Below are 19563 nucleotides of genomic sequence, written 5' to 3'. Positions count from 1 at the left end.
AAGATTAGAAGTAGCAAATTAATCATGACCCACACCCCCTCTTTTTAAAAATTTTTAATAATTTTTTAATTTTTTAAAGATTTGCATTATTATTATTATTATTATTACTTTTGATGGAGAGAGAGAGATCACAGGTAGGCAGAGAAGAAGGTAGAGAGAGAGAGGGAAGCAGGCTCCCCGCTGAGCAGGGAGCCCCATGTGGGACTTCATCCCAGGACACTGAGATCATGTCCTGAGCTGAAAGCAGAAGCTAAACCCACTGAGCCACCCAGGTTTCCCAATTTTTCTTTATTCTTTCTTTCTTTTCTTTTTTATTTTCTTTTTTTTTTTTAGAACAGGCAGCTTGATTCTGTTCCTGGTCAGTCCGTTGTGTCTCTGTCTTCATGAGTCCCCACTCAGGCAGCTTTTTATAAACATATCCCCAGGCAATAGAATTCTGTTTCAATCTGTCATGTAGAACAGTGAGCCAGGCTCCATTCTGCCACCTGTCCTGGAAGACACGTGTTCTGTTTACAACATGAGTTTGAATTCTCAGCTACCCATGCTTGATTCCTGATATAGACCCAAGCAGGTGGGTCACATCATTCCATCCACCTTTCATACGTTGTTTTTGTTTTATTTTGTTCATTTCAAGTTTATAAATATATTCATCTTTTCTTAACATCACGGATTTAAAATTTTCTCTTTTTATAATACTGCCTTTATCAGAAATTCTGATATAATTCTTAACTTATGAATTAATCTAGGGAAAATACATGATATAAGACAATTCGAGAGGTCTGGGTAGTTCATTTGTTTAAGCATCTGCCCTTCAGCTCAGGTTATGATCCCAGGGTTTTGGGATCGAGCCCTGTGTTGGGTTCCCTGCTCAGGAGAGAGATTGCTTCTCCCTCTCTCTCTGCCCTTCCCTCCATTCCTGCTCTCTCTCTCTCTCACTCTATCTCAAATAAATAAATAAAATCTGAAAAAAAAAAAGTTGACTAAAGTTTAACATCTTAGAAACCTGGGAAAAACTAGCACAAACATTGACTTAGAAGTGCAAAGATATGGAAAGTTAAAAGGTCCTATAGTGCATTGTCTACATCATCAACATCATTCAGCTGAAATGTCATTGGCTAGGCATCTTTGATGCTCAAAATCTATTGGACATGAGTAGCTAATTTAAAGAGGTGAATGATCCTTGATGTCAAAGATTTTACAGTTTAGAGAGGTGTCAGCCATGTAGATATAATACTATGAGGGAAAACATAGTTACTATGTTTTCTAGTTACTATGAATTCTCTAGGAATTCAAAGAAATGGTGATTAAGTCTAACATGGGAAGTCAGCAAAGGAGGGAGACTGGAGTACATTTACAGAGGATCTGTCATTTGAACAATGCCTTGAAGAAGTGAAAAGTTTTGGGGCTCCTGGATGGCTCACTTGTTAAGTGTCTGCCTTTGGCTCAGGTCATGATCCCAGGCTCCTGGGATCAAGCCCCACATTGGCCTCTCTGCTGTATGGGAAGCCTGCTTCTCCCTCTCTCTCTGCTTGTGTTCCCTCTCTCACTGTTTCTCTCTCTGTCAAATAAGTAAAAATCTTAAAAAAGAAAAAAAAAAAAGAAGAAGAGGAGAAAATTTTCAAGGAAACAATGAAAAAGAAAAATGTTATTTCTTCTTCTGAGATGAAATGGGAAGCAGAGAAGTAAAGTGGAAGTTAAAATTATGGAGGGCACGTATTGCATGGGGCACTGGTTGTGTTGCATAAACAATGAATCTTGGAACACTGAAAAAATAGAATAAAGAAAAAGAAAAAAAGTATTTTAATGGAAATGAGAAAGTAGAATTCACTTAGATAACCTTGGTTTTATTAGCTGAGCAGATGGACGGCAGAATTGTATGATCAGTGAGAATGAGATAGGGAATCAAAAATAGGAAGATAGTTGAGTAGATGCGAAGGTTGATAGACAGATGGAAGAAAAAAATACAGAAAAGATGGAAACTAACACTTATTGAATTCTTAGTCTCTGCCAGGCAGTATATTTTCACATCCACTATTTCAAACCAAATTGAAGATAAAAGGAGACTGAAATCTTACAATTTTGGAGGAGGTAGGAAGATCCATTTATATTAATTTGTCATCAAATTTAAGCAAAGAGAATTGGTTGGTAGTCTTTTTGATCTTTAACCTTGACTGTTCAGATATTTTGACCCTAGTCTTTTCCTCTTTTAGGAGGAAAATAACTCCTGTTATTTCCCCATGTCTTTCTTTAATTACTCTGTTTCCTAAATGGTCTCTTCAGAAATAAAACTTTCTAGTGTGGACTTAAGCTAAAACATCACGATGTTTGCATTAATGGTCACTCTACCAAGCATATGTGGCAGCTAAGCTATTGGATTTAACCTGGATGGTAGACAATAATCAGCCATTTAATCTAAATGTAAAGGAAGACAAGCTAAAGGGTGGCTCCTCTTTCGTTTCATCTAAATTGTAAACGTAAGTTAAAGCAGAAGGGAGGAATGCCTTTCTGATCCTGGATAGTAAAACTTAAGAAAATGAAAAAGCAGAAATGGAAATGCAAAAGCCATACCCATTTCTCACCATTAACTGATACAATCACACCTTGTATTGTGTGAACCCAGAACTTTTTCAGTGTCACATCAGGGTAAAAATGGTGTCTGGATTAGACAAAAATTGCAGACTATAGTAAATGCTCCAAAAGGTACAAATGGCACCATTTTCACACACCCTGACTTACCAAATGAGTGGCATCTCGATCATGACGTGTAAGAGCCCAGAGAGAGTAGGAAAGCCAGACCTCGAATTTCATTCCTACAGAGATAAATTTGCTTCCTTCTACACTCAAATGCTGGATTCAGAAAAAAAGTGGAAGAGTAAAGTTCCCTTGAGAGGGAAGACACACCTTTAAAAAGTGGAGTCCCAGGCCACCCCAGTGGCTCCATTGGTTAAGTAGTGTCCAAGTCTTGATTTTGGCTCAGGTCATGATCTCAGGGTCGTGACATCATGCCCTGTGTCAGGCTCTGTGCTGGGCGTGGAGACTGCTTGAGATTCTCTCTCTCCCTCTGCACCTCAGCACATCCTCCCCTCCTCTGTTCTCTCCCTCTCTCTTTCTCTCTCTCAAAAAAAAAAAAAAAAGAAAGAAAGAAAGAAAAGAAAAAGAAAAGTAAAAGATGGGGAGAATCCAGGTATCGAGTTTTCTTAAGGTAGTCCTGATTTTCGCCTGTTTAAATCAGTTAAGTTCTTTAAATTATTTTAGCAACTTCTCTTCATTCTCTAAATTGTTCCAATTTGGACAATAAATGACCACCTGGATAACAGGGCTTGAACTTTTAATTGGTTTAATGTATACATTAAAGGGATGGTTTTTACCTAGAAAAGAGTAAAGTTGGCAAATTTAGTCAGCACTTGGCTTTTGATTGGTTTTCTATCTCTCCTCTAAAATTTCCTGCTTACCCCACTATACTACTCAGCATAATGAAGTTAGCTGAAGAAAATCATGGTCATTTTTGCACATCGGTTTACATATTTACTAAAATTCATCCCTGCTACATCAGTCGTGGATAGGTTGGTCAGCGCGAGGTGAAAGGATGGTATCGCTGCCATGTCTCTAATTGCTGTTTTCTTGTCATCATCTTCTAAAGCACAAAATCTTTAGTGCAACCATAAATGTAGAGTTTTCCTGTATCGCTTAAACACATTTGTGCATTAATAAGTGTTCTGTCAAAATCTTATTGAATTTCCAACATTACATGGCACATTGGCTTAAATTATTACTATCTTGTATATTAATGTAATTGTTGGTTTAAGGATCAAAATATTTTGCTTGACAGGAAATTTACTTGAAATCCCTCTTTCATTTCATATAAAGTATGTGCAAACAGAGATACTAATTTTTTTCACCTGAGAGCACCCTACAATTTCCTCTCAGTCTTAAAGAGAATACATTATGTTTGAATAAGAAACTATGTGAGCACTGTATAGTCATCACTTACCTATAATTCCTTAAACTAGGTTTGTTAATTTTTTTAAAACCTTGGTTTTGAATTCTTGAAATCCATATCCTGGTTTTATTTTCAGAAGGTGAGCTTGAGAATCTCCATTCTTTTTGAAAATTTGGAAAACATGTTTGCCGGATTTCTTATAACAGACATCTGTTGTCATTATTATGAACAAAATAAAAACAAATTAAATATTTTTGCAGACAGAACTAAACGGAGCTTTACAAAAATCTTATATGATCTACATATAGTATACCTACATGAAAGTAACCCTTCATAAGTTAGATTTAATAATCCATATGGCAAATAGGTAAAATTACTAAAAAGGCCCAACATGTTTAAAGTTATAATTAATTAGGGGCACCTGGATAGCTCAGTTGGTTAAGCATTTGCCTTCTGCTCAGGTCATGACCCCGGGTCCTGGAATTGAGTCCTGCATTGGCCTCCCTGCTCAGCCAGAAGTCTGCTGCTCTCTCTGCCTCCCACCCCTGACTCGTGTGGATGCTCTCTCTCTTTCTCTCTCTCTTGCAAAAATAAATATATAAAATCTTAAAAAAAAGTAATTGATAGGTGTTTATGTAAAGGGAGTGTTATGTAGGGGAAAGAACAGAAATAAGAACACAGAGCTTTGGCTCATGTTAAATTTTAAGTGATATTCTGTCATTCTAAACTGGAGAGTTTACCCTCCCCAGTAGAAAAGTCATTTGGAAATGTATGCAATGGGATTTATTATTTGGCTGTCATCATACCACAGTGTACCTGGGATGCTACACTCCATGTTACTTTTGTGTGGAGTAGTGCCTGCCCAACAAAGAACTGTCCCAAGCAAAACGTATCTTTAATAGCCTTTTCCTTGGCTGGAACATTGGAATTCAAATTCATTTATTTTCTCTGGGCCTCAGTGAAACTTCAAGGATATTTTCAGTTCTGCAATACTTTAGCAGTTATTTAGGAAGAATTCAATTGAAATAGTTACCCTAGTAGAATCATAGATATATTTGTGGTTGATACATATACAAATACACACCACACACATACACACAGGTCTTCATTTTCAACAGTATCCTCTCTGTAATGGCATTTGGTAAAAAAGTATTCCATTTTAGAATCACCCAAGGACAATTAGTTATAGAAGCAGAAAAGGACCTTCTCATAAAATTATTTTCCAGGAAGATGATTCACAAATCAGACCCCAGTAATGAAAATAAACTGTGTTTTTAGAGCAGTGATTTTAAAACATATTTTTTTCTTTAAAGAAGCAATATATTCTTCTCAAATAAAATAATATATAGATATCCAACATATAAAATATGTGGAACTTGAGCTCTTCAATTGTCCCATGGTTTCTACCTTCTCCACACCCTATCTTCCTCTCCAGAAACTCTAGGGACTTCTACATTAAATCCCGGGACTCCATAGAATACTGCTGTGAACTAGAAGTCATCAAACTCAGTGAATGGTAAGATAATAAATAAATTAAGTCAATGTGCCAGGCCTGGACAATCAGCAATGGTAAGACTGAAGAGAACTGAGGATTTGTACCATCCTCAAAAGCATTCAAATTCAGTGAAAAAATTTTGCAGGTCTGAGAAAATAGTTTTATAAACCATATTTTGTTCCTAAGGGGTACTTTTGTGATATATTCTAGACCAGACATTATTAAACTGTTGGAAGAACTTTTCTCATTCTTTTAAGTAGGACATATATCCAAAAAGCTATTATGTTCTTTAATATTTCAGGTCAAATATTATGATAAAGTCCTAACTCCTTTCAAGCTGTCTAGAGAAGTAGTTCCACATCTTTCTCAGTGACATTCTGGGTTTTTTGTATGCTCTCTGAACACAGAGTATGAAATATTCCATGATTTTGGAGAGTGTTTGCTTTCTGATATAAATCTGCACGTCTTGGACCTTATCCTGAATATGTCTATGTTAGCTATGTTTAGTAGAGGAGAAGTGGTCAATAAAGGAGGTTTAATTTTTTAACCCAACTTTTGTATCAACATGGACAGGACTGGAGGAGATTTGCTAAGTGAAATAAGTCAAGCAGAGAAAGTCAATTATCATATGGTTTCACTTACTTGTGGAGCATAAGGAATAACATGGAGGACGTTAGGAGAAGGAAAGGAAAAGTGAATTGGGGGAAATCAGAGGGAGAGAGGAAACATGAGAGATTGTGGACTCTGAGAAACAAACTGAGGGTTTTGGAGGGGAGGGGAGTAGGGGTGATAGGTGAACCTGGTGGTGAGTATTAAGGAGGGCGCGTATTGCATGGAGCACTGGGTGTGATGCATAAACAATGAATCTTGGAACACTGAAAAAAATAAAATAAGAAAAAAAATAGGGTGCCTGGGTGGCTCAGTTGGTTAAGTGACTGCCTTCAGCTCAGGTCATGATCCTGGAGTCCCAGGACTGAGTCCCTCATCAGGCTCCCAGCTCCTCGGGGAGTCTGCATCTCCCTCTGACCTTCTCCTCGCTCATGCTCTCTCTCACTGTCTCTCTCTCAAACAAATAAATAAAATCTTTAAAAAAAATAAAATTAAAAAATTAAAAATAAAGGAGGGTTATTTCTATTAGGCAAACTCTGGGACTGTAAATAGGCATTCGATTCTTAGCTCTTTAAAAGGAAAGTCAAAATGTAATCATTGGGTGGCAAAAAATGTGAAGTCATAGTTCAGGATGGCCTTGAAAGGAAGTTCTTAGGATTGTAGCAGAGAGCAAACATTTTAATACAAAGGTGTGGAAGAGAGGAAATATGTGGTAAAGGAATAGAATGGAGAACAAAAGAAAATCAATGAGAAGGTTCACGTAGGTTTGAAACTTAATTTATAAAAAAGTGTGTGGAATATGTAATATTTTTGCCCTCATTGTATAGTTACATCATATTTTTTCTGTCAAAAAGAGAAGATATAAAAAGTATGGCATATTTTATACTCATGCTATTGAGAAATCGTGTCTCTCTTACAAAGTTCATGCGATATGCATTTTATAGTATGAAGAACTGCATTTGAATATGAATTTATGCACTTTTATCTCAATGTCTGGATTTCAATCTCTTTCAAATTAGCAATTAAATTGAACTAAATGCATTTTTGATATGATTTAAATGCCGTTTGATTCTTTTTCAAAGCACTCATAAATATGATGATTTTATTTTAGTGAGCTACAATTATGAGTTTAAAAAAATGAAAACTTATTTTTTATTGTTTCAAGTGACAAAGGAATACTGAACTCAGAATCGGAATAATGGAGATTTATCTTTAAAGTATTCTTTTAATTTTAAATTCATTATATTTTAGTGTATGTGTGAAAGCTATGTCTGACACTCAATCAGAGAAGAGTGATTTAGCAATTGGTGAATATATTGGTGTGGATTGTCTGGATACTTTACCTGAACTAACCACACATTAGTTAGTCATATTTTCTTCTGCATAGTTTGACCTTGACAGCTCCCTTCTGTCATTGCAACATCCCTGATAAAAGTCATAAGGAGATAAAAGCATCTTTTCTAAAATTTTTATTTTTATTTATTTTTTAAAAGATTTATTATTTTTTGCAAAAGAGAGAAATAGAGAGAGAGAGTGCCAGCGTGCAAGCAGGGTGGGGATAGAGGGAGAAGCAGGATTCCCACTGAGCAGGGAGCCTGATGCATAACTATATCCAGGACCCTGGGGTCATGACCTGATCCAAAGGCAGCCACTTAACAGACTGAGCCACCCAGGTGCCCACATCTTATCTTATCTTTTCTCTTTCTTTCTTTCTTTCTTTCTTTCTTTCTTTCTTTTCTTTCTCTCTCTCTCTCTCTCTTCTTTCCTTCCTTCCTTCCTTCCTTCCTTTCTTTCCTTCTTTTTTTCAAAGATTTTATTTATGTGAGATAGAGCAATAGAGAGAAACAGTACACGTGAGGGTGGAGGGGTGGGGTTGGGACAAAGGGAGAGAGAAGAAGCAGGCTCTCCAATGAGCTGAGAGCCTGACATGGGGTTCAATCCCAGTACCCTGGGATAATGACCCAAGCTGAAGGCAAACACTTAAACAACTGAGCCACCTGGGTGCCCCAGAAAGTAAAGGATATTAAATGATGTCACAATGAAACATTTGGGGGATTATTTGCTTTTTCTATTAGGTGACCTTGAGCATGGATGCCCATATTTTCCATCTTGTTTTGATGCTTTGGTACTTCACCTCCTGCATGAACTGATGAGTCTGTGGAAGTCTATTATGTCTAGACCCAAGTATGTTATTGCACCAGACCATTAGCAAAGAATCATTCTCTTATAATTCATGCCTGGAACAGCACCTAGCACTTGTTAGATGAATGAATTGTTCAAAAAACAAAAACCTATTACATGTATGAAAAAGTTTAGAGGCCACTCCACTTAAGCACTATAGTCTACATATCACTATATGAGAATTATATTTTTATTCACCTTACACTAACTTTTTGGAACACTTTTATGTGCATAAGGCATTAGTGAAGGCATGGATGGCTTACATTCAGAATGGCTACATTAGTAGTTCTTTAGAATCATAGCAAATGAACTCCTAATAGTAAGCAAACACAACAAAACCAAAAAAGATAGGCGGTAATCCTTTATTAATTCCAGAAGTAATTACCTTATTTTGCTTTAGTAATTGTATTATGTTTACATTTGAAACCCTAATGCTGCTAGATCTTTGACTATTTTTAATAGTAACTTTACATTTGTATAAATGTAATGAAAATATAACTGCTTATTAAATTCCTATTAGGTGTGTGATAGTTAATATAAGACGTATGGGGTTAATTAAATTGTTCTAAGTCCTATTAATGAATTTCAATTAAACTTCATTAGTTGCCTTTATTATAATTAATTAGATATATATTAATTAATAGCACAAATATATATAATTATGCAGTTATATTTAGCTACATGAATATACTTATACTGATGAGATGATACTTAGATTTATATTTTAATATCTTCACTTTTCTAAATTTTAATAAGGGTAGGTTGTGAAGTATATATAATGTGGTCCACATATAATCAGGATAAATACATTTTCTGTAACTTCTTTTTTCCTGTTTTCTGCAGGCTTCATCTCTCATTTGATTTGGATTCATTTTTATGAAATGATAGTATTAATTTCCCTTTTTTCCTTGGGCTTAAAATCCTCTGTACCTCTATTTATAGATTCCAAGTCCATAACCAGTTACCTTGAAAACTATTTAAAGAACATCTTCACTTTACTGTTTGTTTTATCAGATCTTAAAACTGCCTTCTCTCCTTCATCTGCTGCTTCAAATAGCCCAGTGCTGTGGAACTGATAAGCTCAGGGTTTATGCCAGTGTTAGGACTCTGTGTGTATGTGTATGTGTGTGTTTGTGAATGATTCATAAAAACTTAATCATAATGATCTTGTACATTGCTTAACACTATTATAATTTAGAGGGGAGGTTACCTGTGTGACTAAAAACTGGGGTCTGAGATTATTTCTTCTATGAGTATTCTAATATCTGAATCTGTTGTATATGGTATTTCACCACTACTATATATACAATATTATAATAGTTTGCTTTAGGCAGTCTGTTTCGGGTTATTTTTAACTCTAATTTGTTCTATGAAGGATTGCAGACTGAAATAACAGATTGCAAAAGAGATTGCAAAACAATATAATAACAAAGAAGAGAGGTTCTGGGGTTTCACTGCCTAAATTTGAAACCCATTCCTACCACATTAGTAGCTGTTTGACCTTGAACAAGCTACTTAGTGCTTTGTAACTTATCTTCAAAATAGGGATAATAAAAGACCCCACCTCATAGAATTAGTATGAGTTAATTCTTAAAAGTACCTAGAATAGGGGTGCCTGGGTGGCTGAATTGGTTGGGTGACTGCCTTCGACTCAGGTCATGATCCTGGAGTCCTGGGATCAAGTCCCTCATGGGGATCCCTGCTCAGTCAGTGGGGAGTCTGCTCCTCCTGCTGACCTTTCTCCTCTCATGCTCTCTCTCTCATTCTCTCTCTCTGTCTCTCAAATATATAAATCTTAAAAAAAAAAAAGTACCTAGAATATATGGCTCATGCATGTTATAGAGCGAACCAACTAGCTTGAAAATAATTGATCTTAAACTTAATTTAAACCTATGTTAATGGGTGTCTGGGTGGTTCAATCAGTTAAGAATCTGCCTTTGGCTCAGGTCGTGATCCTGGCATCTTGGGAATAAGTCCTTCAACTGCCCTGGGCTCTCTGCTCAGCGGGGGGGTCTGCTTCTCCCTCTGCCTCTCTCCCTCTGTCTCTCATGAATACATAAATAAGATATTTTAAAAAACCCTTTGGTAATACATTGCTGAGATCTAAAGAGAAATTTAATTTACATCTCTAAATTCATAATCTGAGTGTTAAATGTCAATAAAATCTGATACTGAACTGCATAAATACAGTACATATATATTTTAGCCCCAATGTCAAAGTCGAAGTATATCGAATTTATGTAGTTTTTATAAAAGAACCTTAAGGAGCTTGTTAATTATTTTTGGATGTCCTTGCAAACATTCCATTTCCATTGCACACCTCAAAGCTTTTTCTACATGAATACTTCACAGTGGTTTTGATGTTTTCAGATTCTTGCTTTATCAAAGACATTTATTAATTAAGTTAGAGTCTTAGAGTATGTTATCTACATTATGGATAGAGACATGCATGCTTGGATAGAACATTAGATTTTAAAATCCTAAATCACTTAGGATTTTTTTTTTTTTTAATATCACATCTTCCAGTTACTTCATTTGGAAGAGAAAAGCAAATGAATTGTGAGGTGGAAAATTCATGGGTAATAAAGTTTGGAACTAGCAATGGTTTTGTTCAATTAAAAAAAAAATTACCTTGAAGTACTTTTTATAAGAACTTGCAAGTCTTTATTTATCACTTGTGCTGCTTTAAAAAATTGCTTCACCTAAACCTTAGCTTCCTCAGTACACCACAGGGCTACCTTGCAGGATAAAACGTACCTGGCAGTTATGAAACATACAGCAGAAGGCTACACTCGTCATTGATACATGATAAATGATTTTCATCATTATCATTGTGGTTTTTTAAAGATTCTTATTATTTGAGAGAAAGAGCATGCATTCACATGGCTAGGGGATGTGGAGAGGGAGAAGCAGACTCTCCACTGAGCAGCATGCCATGGCAGAGTGTCGTTCCAGGACTCAGGGATCATGACCTGAGTCCAAGGCAGAAGTTTAACCCAGTGAGCCACCGAGGCGCCCCCACAATAAAAGTTAATTTCATTATTTCTTTAGTGGAAACCATGAAATTTAAAGAAAAAAGGTATTTTACTATTTCAGGGCATTTTCATAATATTAGATTGTAAAAATAGACATTTACTAAATAAATACAGCAAAGTATTTAATATAGTCTTAGAGTTTGCTTCACGGATGCTCCTGAGTCATTAGATGAAATCTGAGACTGATTCAAAGAAATAAACCATTTCAAAGAACATTCTTCTAAATATATAGATATTTGTTCTTCTCTGTATTTGTTTTAAATAGATCTAATAGGAATCTATTAATTTCATTTTCAAATGTGTAGTAAATTAAGCAATGGCTATATTTTAATTATATGGGGTCACCAATATATACATTTTCTTTTATTTGGAAGAATGATTTATTTCTGCCACCCTGATATGAGTGAGTGTTCACATTTTAACAGTGAGTGCTCACTGTATACCAGGCACCATGTTAGGCACTTTTCATGCATTTTTGTTATAAAATCCTCACAACCAAACTATGATCTGGATGTTCTTATTATCCACATATAAAAGTAAGGGTATTAAAATTTCTAGAATCAAAAGTCTTGTTGAAGTTCATATAGATATAAAGTGCCAGAGCCAAGAATTTGATTTGTAGTATAAATGTAAATATATTTATATATACAAAATTTATATATACATATTTATATATAAAAATGTACATTTATTAACAGATTTACTTTTAGTATAAATATAGTATAAATATATTTAGTATAAATATATTTACTATAATATGTGCCATATTTACATATTTAATTTCACATTTATCAATAAAAATTATGCTGCTTTTGAATTTGTAGAAATGGTAAAATTTGTCTCCAGTTAAATCAATTAAAGCTGGGTTACTGTATAATATATCCATACTATTTGCAATAATTGCAATAATTGGAAATTTTTTAAATTTTTTTGTGCAGGTATCCTTACTTAAAGTTTATAGCGGTAATATTTATGTTAATTGAGATAAAAATAAAGATCAGTCAGTGGTAGAAATCAACTGTAAACAGCTTTTACACAGAGATTCAGGATGTTGTTCCCAAGGAAAGACACCGTTACATGACCTCAGATTAGTCTCTTCCCTATTATTTGATTTTTTTGAATAAATAGATTGCTCTATGTTCTCAAAGTAAAAGGGGTGATACATTCTAATGTTGCTGTAGCATTTGAAATGGTGTAGATAAAAGCCTATTTAGGGGGGCATAAGATCACCATAAGCCTCTTGTCAGTTTCCAATGAATTCATACATATCAAAAAGGACTCAAAGAAAAATAACAAAGAGGAAAGATAATGAGCCCGTCAAAGCAAATGCTTAATGCAGCTCCACTTTGGTATTAATCATACTGTATGTGGGTGAGGGTCAAAGCAGCTTAGGTCAATAGAGAGGATTTTGGTAAAGGCAAAAAGAAAAACCAAGCTAGTGATTTTAGACAGATTGAAATTTTTAAAGTGAGACATAAAGGTCACAAAATCAGATTCAGTTTGCAGAAGCACAGTGGGCAAGTTTTAATGACTTCTCAGCAGAGCTTTTTAAGAAAAGCACTCAAGTTTGAATTATTCAGACAAACTAAACTTTTTTTTTTAATCAACAGGAAAAAAGATGGAATATTCTAAAGATTAAAGGAAATAATAAAAGTTGCTTTTATTGAGGGAATGTTACTACTTTGGATGATTAAAGTTGCTTCTTTTAAAAAAGAATTTTAAATGTGTGCAGGTTTTATTCAGCATACACAATTTAGATACTGCTTTATATCACAGAAGAGCAATATGTACATATGTGTGCATATATAATTCTAAAAATGTACTTGTGGGATAGTTTCCATAATCAAATATAAGTACTTTTCATATTTGTAAGTATTTAAAAATATTTCTGTAAATTGTATCCTTGAGCTTGCTAAATCCTTTTTTGGTAAATGCTGAATGAGTCAATGAAGTTTATCCCGTAACCCCATTCAATTGATCAAACCATTTATACTCTATATTTAAAGACAAGGAGGAGAAAGAGGACTAGGAGGACCAGGAGGAAAACAGAAACAGGAACACAAAATCCTATTGTGTATAATACAAATATTTATTTGTTAGTTCTCCTCTGAGCGTTAAACAAGCTCTGCTTTTCTCAGGATTTCTTTTCAAATACATTTGCAATTATTTAATTCAGTTGTTTATTGAATGCTTACCTGGTAAGGTATCTTTCAAGGACTAGAGGACTCCAAGATCATAAAATATATATTCCATGCTTTACAATCTTAAGTAGCCATAGATTTGGACATTTTGGGTAACTAGAATAAAATGTGCAAATTTGATTATGCAAACTGTACTTAAAAGTTAATACCATAGTTCTGTGCTAAAATAACTTCACAAATCCTGGTTCTTTTCTTCTAGCAATGGGAACACTTTTATTTATCTATAAATAGGTAGTATTTTTTGTTTGTTTGTTTTGTTTTGTTTGTTTGTTTTTAGTATTTCTTGAACTGTAATTGAATCTATTATTCATGTGCTTGGATCATATTAGGAACTACTACATAGGTATTTATTGTCTTATTTTTGCCAAGGTAATGTTGCAATCTGTACATTTCTTTTCTTTTTTTTTTTTCTTTAAAGATTTTACTTATTTATTTGACAGACAGAGATCACAAGTAGGCAAAGAGGCAGGTGGGGGTGGGGAAGCAGGCTCCCTGCTGAGCAGAGAGCCCGATGAGGGGCTGGATCCCAGGACCCTGGCTTTAACCCACTGAGCCACCCAGGCGCCCCGCAATCTGTGCATTTTACCATACTGACTAATTAGTTCAATCGAGCATCCTGGATTATTGTAGTCTTCTATTGGATTTTCTGCCCATAGTCCTTCCCAACTTCTCAGTGATCTCAGCTTCAAAATCCCGTTTTTTTAAATTTAATTACATTTCTAGCCTCAATTATTTGCTTTTGCATTATTAGTGCATAATATTTTACATAGCTTATTAGATAAACAATTCATAAAGATGAAAATATGTTTTATTCTACTTATGCATGTCTATAGTTTTAAAATAGTGATTATGAAATATGCATCATTCTCTCATTTCAAAATCACACAAAATTGCAGTAACAATGAACTAATATTTTTAATGCATTTTTTGTTTGTTTGGAACATGGAAAGAGCTCAAAATGTATTAAATATTCACTGTACTCTTGAAAATTAGGTACAGCTGAATAAATATTCTAATTTACAGAGGGGAAACTTTATGACAAAGCGACTTGTCCAAGACTTCTCCCCTAGTGATAAACTAGTAATGCCATCTGGCACCCCTGACCATGAATCCTTCATTTTTTTCTATTAGAGATAGGATGTAAATATGCCACAATTTTCCCAGGAAAGTGTCACTTAGTACTTGGTATCTTGAACTAATCATCATCTTTTTTTTTTTTCCCCTCTCAATAGCATCAATAAATGATATGGTCACCTTAACTACAGCTCACAATGAGAAGTAAGGAAAAAAATTGGAAATAGATTGTGCCAAAGATAAGATACTTTGATGTCAGTGTTGATCAGATCATGTTTATGACCATTAATGATGTAATAATCTTCTTTAAAGGACTTATAGGATAGAAAACTTAGCATATGAACACATAACTATTGTGATATAGATCCTTATTATTTTATTTGGAAAAATTCTGTGGAAATAAAATTATGAGTATCTATAAATATTGTCTATACAATTTTAAGATACTACAATCTGTGAATGTGGACCCATACTAGATCCAAAGTAGTCCAGTTTAACATGCCACCCATCAGATGAAATGGGGAATCTGACACTTGCTTTCTAAAAGCTGAGGAAGGTTGAATGAAATGGAAGAGGCTCCTTCTGATTAATCAGTATGTTGTGATTAGAGGAACACAAGTTATAACGGGCCTTAAGTTGTGTTCCCTATATAAATTGATAACTGGCTAACAAAACAACTAACATTTTTCCAGTTGTTTTTTTTTTCTAATAACTTTAAGACTGCTGGTGTGAAAACTGAGTGTATTTTGACAGTTGCTTATTTTCTTTTGTAGCTCATGTATTTCTCTTCAGAAATGAACTCTTGATATTAATGATTTTGGCTCTTTTGTCCAGTTCCAAAAATCAATTTTGTTTGGAAAGTTGTAATTGTTGTTACTATTCCATAGCAAGTAGCAGACTACTTTAATGCTCCTCAATATCTTTTCAAAATAGGTTGTTTTAAAAATCTATTTCCAGGGCATTTGGGTGGTTCGGTGGGTTGGGGCCTCTGCCTTTGGCTTGGGTTGTGATCCCAGGGTCGTGGGATTGAGTCCTGCATTAGGCTCTCTGCTCGGCAGGGAGCCTGCTTCCCCCTATCTCTGCCTACTCTTGATCTCTGTCTGTCAAATAAATAAATAAGATCTTTAAAAAAAATCTGTTTCCAAATATGAAAAGATTGACAGAGTTTGAGGTATGTTCTAATTTATTAAGCCCACAATACGCAGGTGATATATGTCAGATTTAAGAGGAGTGTATGTGCATGCATGTGTGTGTGTGTGTTTGTGTGTGAGAGAAGGGAACATAACCCTTCCAAAGAACCTTGAGAAAATTGTTCTTAAAAATCTTATTGTGAAAAACACAGGAAAAGAATGAAAAATCTATAAACATTTAAATAAGTTTCACAAAATCATTTAAATAAGTTTGGTTTAACACGAAACACCAACATAACTATTATACCACCTCCAGTAACAATTTTGGCTTAAAATTTATACATTTATTTAGATAATTTTGTAGTATGTTTAAACTGGAGTTATTTCAAGGAGATGTGTATGAACTATATGGTCCATGTAGTATTACTGAATGTGACTAGAGTGAAAATCTTGAGCTATTTGAATATATTTTTTTTAACATTGATTCTCTCAACCATTATTGGAGATTCTACCATATATAATACTATAACACTACTTGTTCAATTGTGTCCTTAAAATTACTGGAAATTTCCCACTGTGTTGAAGTTCAAAATCTAGTATAATAGAGGCAGTGAGAAGTTTGATAAAATTATTTTAAAAATTGTTCTCATTCCGTCCTTTTTATTACATTACATTTTGTATCAAGAGAGGTCAGTATAGTTTGAGAGAAAATGCTTGACAACAGAGTGGGTAAGGTTAAATATTTCAAATGGCGAAAAGTAAATTTTTACATCTACTACAATCAGGTTTCTTTCTTTCTTACTGTATTTGATAATTATGGTCCAGTTATTCACTAGTCATTTTTTTATGCAGCCAAAAAATGGCAAAAAGTGTTCTGTTTCTACTAAAATCTTTCAGTGGACAATCTTCATGTGCAGGTTGAGCACAAAGTTATTTTCATTTGCTTTGAGGGTTAACTTGACAGCACTATTTTTTGTAATTGCCAGTATAAAATGGAGTGACAAGAAAGAGGTTGTGATTGCTGAAGATTAGGCATCATAGTTTGCATCTGCTTATGTCCTCTAGAGAATGCCCTTGTGCAGAAAGAAGACACAGAGGACTAGAATTCTTCAGTTGTCCTTCCTACTCTTTTGGTTGCTTGGAGATGCTCCCCCAAAGATCGGGGCCTCTTAGACATCTTCATCTAGGCATGGTCATGGATTTGTTGCAATGAATCATTACTTAGAAACTGGGTTTCCTCCACCATTGGCCTATTTTGATGAGTGTTGCCAATGGTAGAATTTCTCATTTTTTCAAATAACTTTAATTATTTTAAGCCATGAATTTAACTCTGTTAAAAACATTATTTTTAGATATATTTTTGTTTCTCCATAGTTTTGTTTGCTCCGTTAAAAAAAATACTAAGCATAATCAATTGTGCTTTTTTTCCATACTATTTTTTTTAAAGATTTTTTAATTTATTATTTATTTGACAGACAGAGATCACAAGTAGGCAAAGAGGCAGGCAGAGAGAGAGGAAGGGAAGCAGGCTCGCTTCCTTTGTACCTAGTTTAAAAATCAGTTGACCATACATGTGAGATTTTTTTCTGCACTCTCCACTCTGTTCTATTTGTCTATGCCAATGCTACACTCTCTTGATCACCGTAAGTTTATAATAAATCTTAAAATCAGATAGTATAAGCCCTCTAACTTTGTTCTTCTTGAAACTATTTTGATTATTTCAGGTACTTACATTTATATATGAATTTTAGGATCGGCATGGCAAATTCTACACACATGTTTACTGATAATTTTGGGGCTCGCACTAAATCTACAGATCATTTGTTAGGGAGTGGAAAGAATGGATCTTAAAATATTGGGACTTTTGATAAATACAATATATTTTTCTATTAATGTTTAATTTAATTATTGTCAGGAATACTTTTTAGTTTCAGTGTCTGGATCTTTTATAAATTTTGTCAAAATTATCACTAAGTATTTCATAATTTTAATACTGTTGTAAATAGTATTTTTTAAAATTTTATTTTCCATTGTTAGCATGAAGAAGCAAAATTATTTTGTAGCATCTCTGTATTATTCTAAGATATTTACTAAACTCACTTATTAGTTCCAGTATATTTTTTGTAGAGTCCACAGAGTTTTCTACATAGATAGCCATATGGTCTATGAATAGAGTTTTACTTTAATAGTCTACCCCAGATAAATAACATTGTTTTGTTTTGTGCTTTACTCTATTGGCTAGAATCTTCACTCAGTGTTGACTAAGAGTAGTGAGAAAAGGTGTATTTTTCTTGCCCCGTACTTAGGGGAAAACATTTTGTTTTTCATCAAATATGACATTAGCTTTGGGTTTTCTAGAAATCTTTTATTGGGGTGAGGAATTTACCTTTTTCCTAATTTATTGAAATTTTCTCTTTAAAATAGGAGTGGAAATCGAATTTTTCTAAATGATTTTTTTGTTTCTGTCGAGATGATCGTATGTGTATATGGCAAATGATATTATTTTCTACTTTTATCCTTAGGATAAACTCTACTTCATCCTTTTTATATATTATTGCATTCTATTTGCTAAAATTTCAGAAGAACTTTTGCATCTATGTTCATGACAGATATTGGTCTACTCTTTTCATCTTATATTTTCTCTGGTTTTAGTATCAGAGTAATGATGACCTCACAGAATAAGTTAGGGGTATAGCATCATCTCTTTTCTGAAGAGTTTGTTTATAATTTGTATTATTTTTAAAATATTTGGCAGAATTCTCTAATAAAATTCTGTAGGCATAGAGTTTTCTTTATGGAAATAAATTTTTGGAGATTTGTAATGACAGATGCTGTTATTTTCATAGATATGATTTACTCAGGTTATCTATTTTATTTTTAGTGAGCTTTGGTAATTTGTGTCTTTCATGAAATTTATCCATTTCATTTATGTTGTTGAAATTATTGGTAAGAATTTGTTCACAGTATTGTTTTATTATTTGTTTACATCAATAAAAACTGTGGCAATGTCAGTTCTCTCATTTTTGATGATTTGTCTGTTCTCTCTTTTATTCTAATCAGCTGGTTTGAAGTTTACACATTTTAGTGACCTTTGAAAGAGACTAATTTGATTTCATTGACTTTCTCTGTTATTTTTCCCTTTTCTAGTTCACTGATTTTCACTCTTATTTATATTATTTTCTGACTTTGCTTACTGTTTCTTTCATTTACTCTTCTTCTCTCATTCTTAAAGTGGAAATTGCAGTAATTAATTTGATTCTTTTTTTCTTTTCTAAACTATGTATATGTGGTTTTACTTTATCTCCAACCAATACATTTTAATACATTTTATTTTCATTTTCATTCGACTAATATATTTTTCAATTTCTTCATTCATTGATTTTTTTTTTCACTCATGGGCTATATGGATTTGTTCCTTCTTAAATATTTGATGATTTTAATCTCTCTGTTAATTTGATTTCTAACTTAATTTATCAGGTATTGCTTTTGGAGATTTTCTTTTTTTTATATATAATTTTTTATTTTTTATAAACATATATTTTTATCCCCAGGGGTACAGGTCTGTGAATCACCAGGTTTACACACTTCACAGCTCTCACCAAAGCACATACCCTCCCCAATGTCCATAATCCCACCCCCTTCTCCCAAACCCCCTCCCCCCAGCAACCCTCAGTTTGTTTTGTGAGATTAAGAGTCACTTATGGTTTGTCTCCCTCCCAATCCCATCTTGTTTCATTGATTCTTCTTCTTCTACCCACTTAAGCCCCCATGTTGCATCACCACTTCCTCGTATCAGGGAGATCATATGATAGTTGTCTTTCTCTGCTTGACTTATTTCGCTAAGCATGATACGCTCTAGTTCCATCCATGTTGTCGCAAATGGCAAGATTTCATTTCT

At 34.0% G+C, this 19563-nt stretch overlaps 1 protein-coding gene across 3 annotated transcripts in view; it reads left to right on the top strand.

The window, feature by feature from the left end:
* The window catches only part of GRIK2 (glutamate ionotropic receptor kainate type subunit 2), a 652846-nt gene that overhangs the window by 573334 nt on the left and 59949 nt on the right, over positions 1 to 19563 (top strand). The gene's annotated exons all lie outside the window — the stretch shown is intronic.

Source organism: Mustela nivalis, assembly GCF_964662115.1.
Source record: "Mustela nivalis genome assembly, chromosome: 5".
Classification (NCBI taxonomy): Eukaryota; Metazoa; Chordata; class Mammalia; order Carnivora; family Mustelidae; genus Mustela; species Mustela nivalis.
This window is presented reverse-complemented; position numbering and strand designations above follow the sequence as displayed.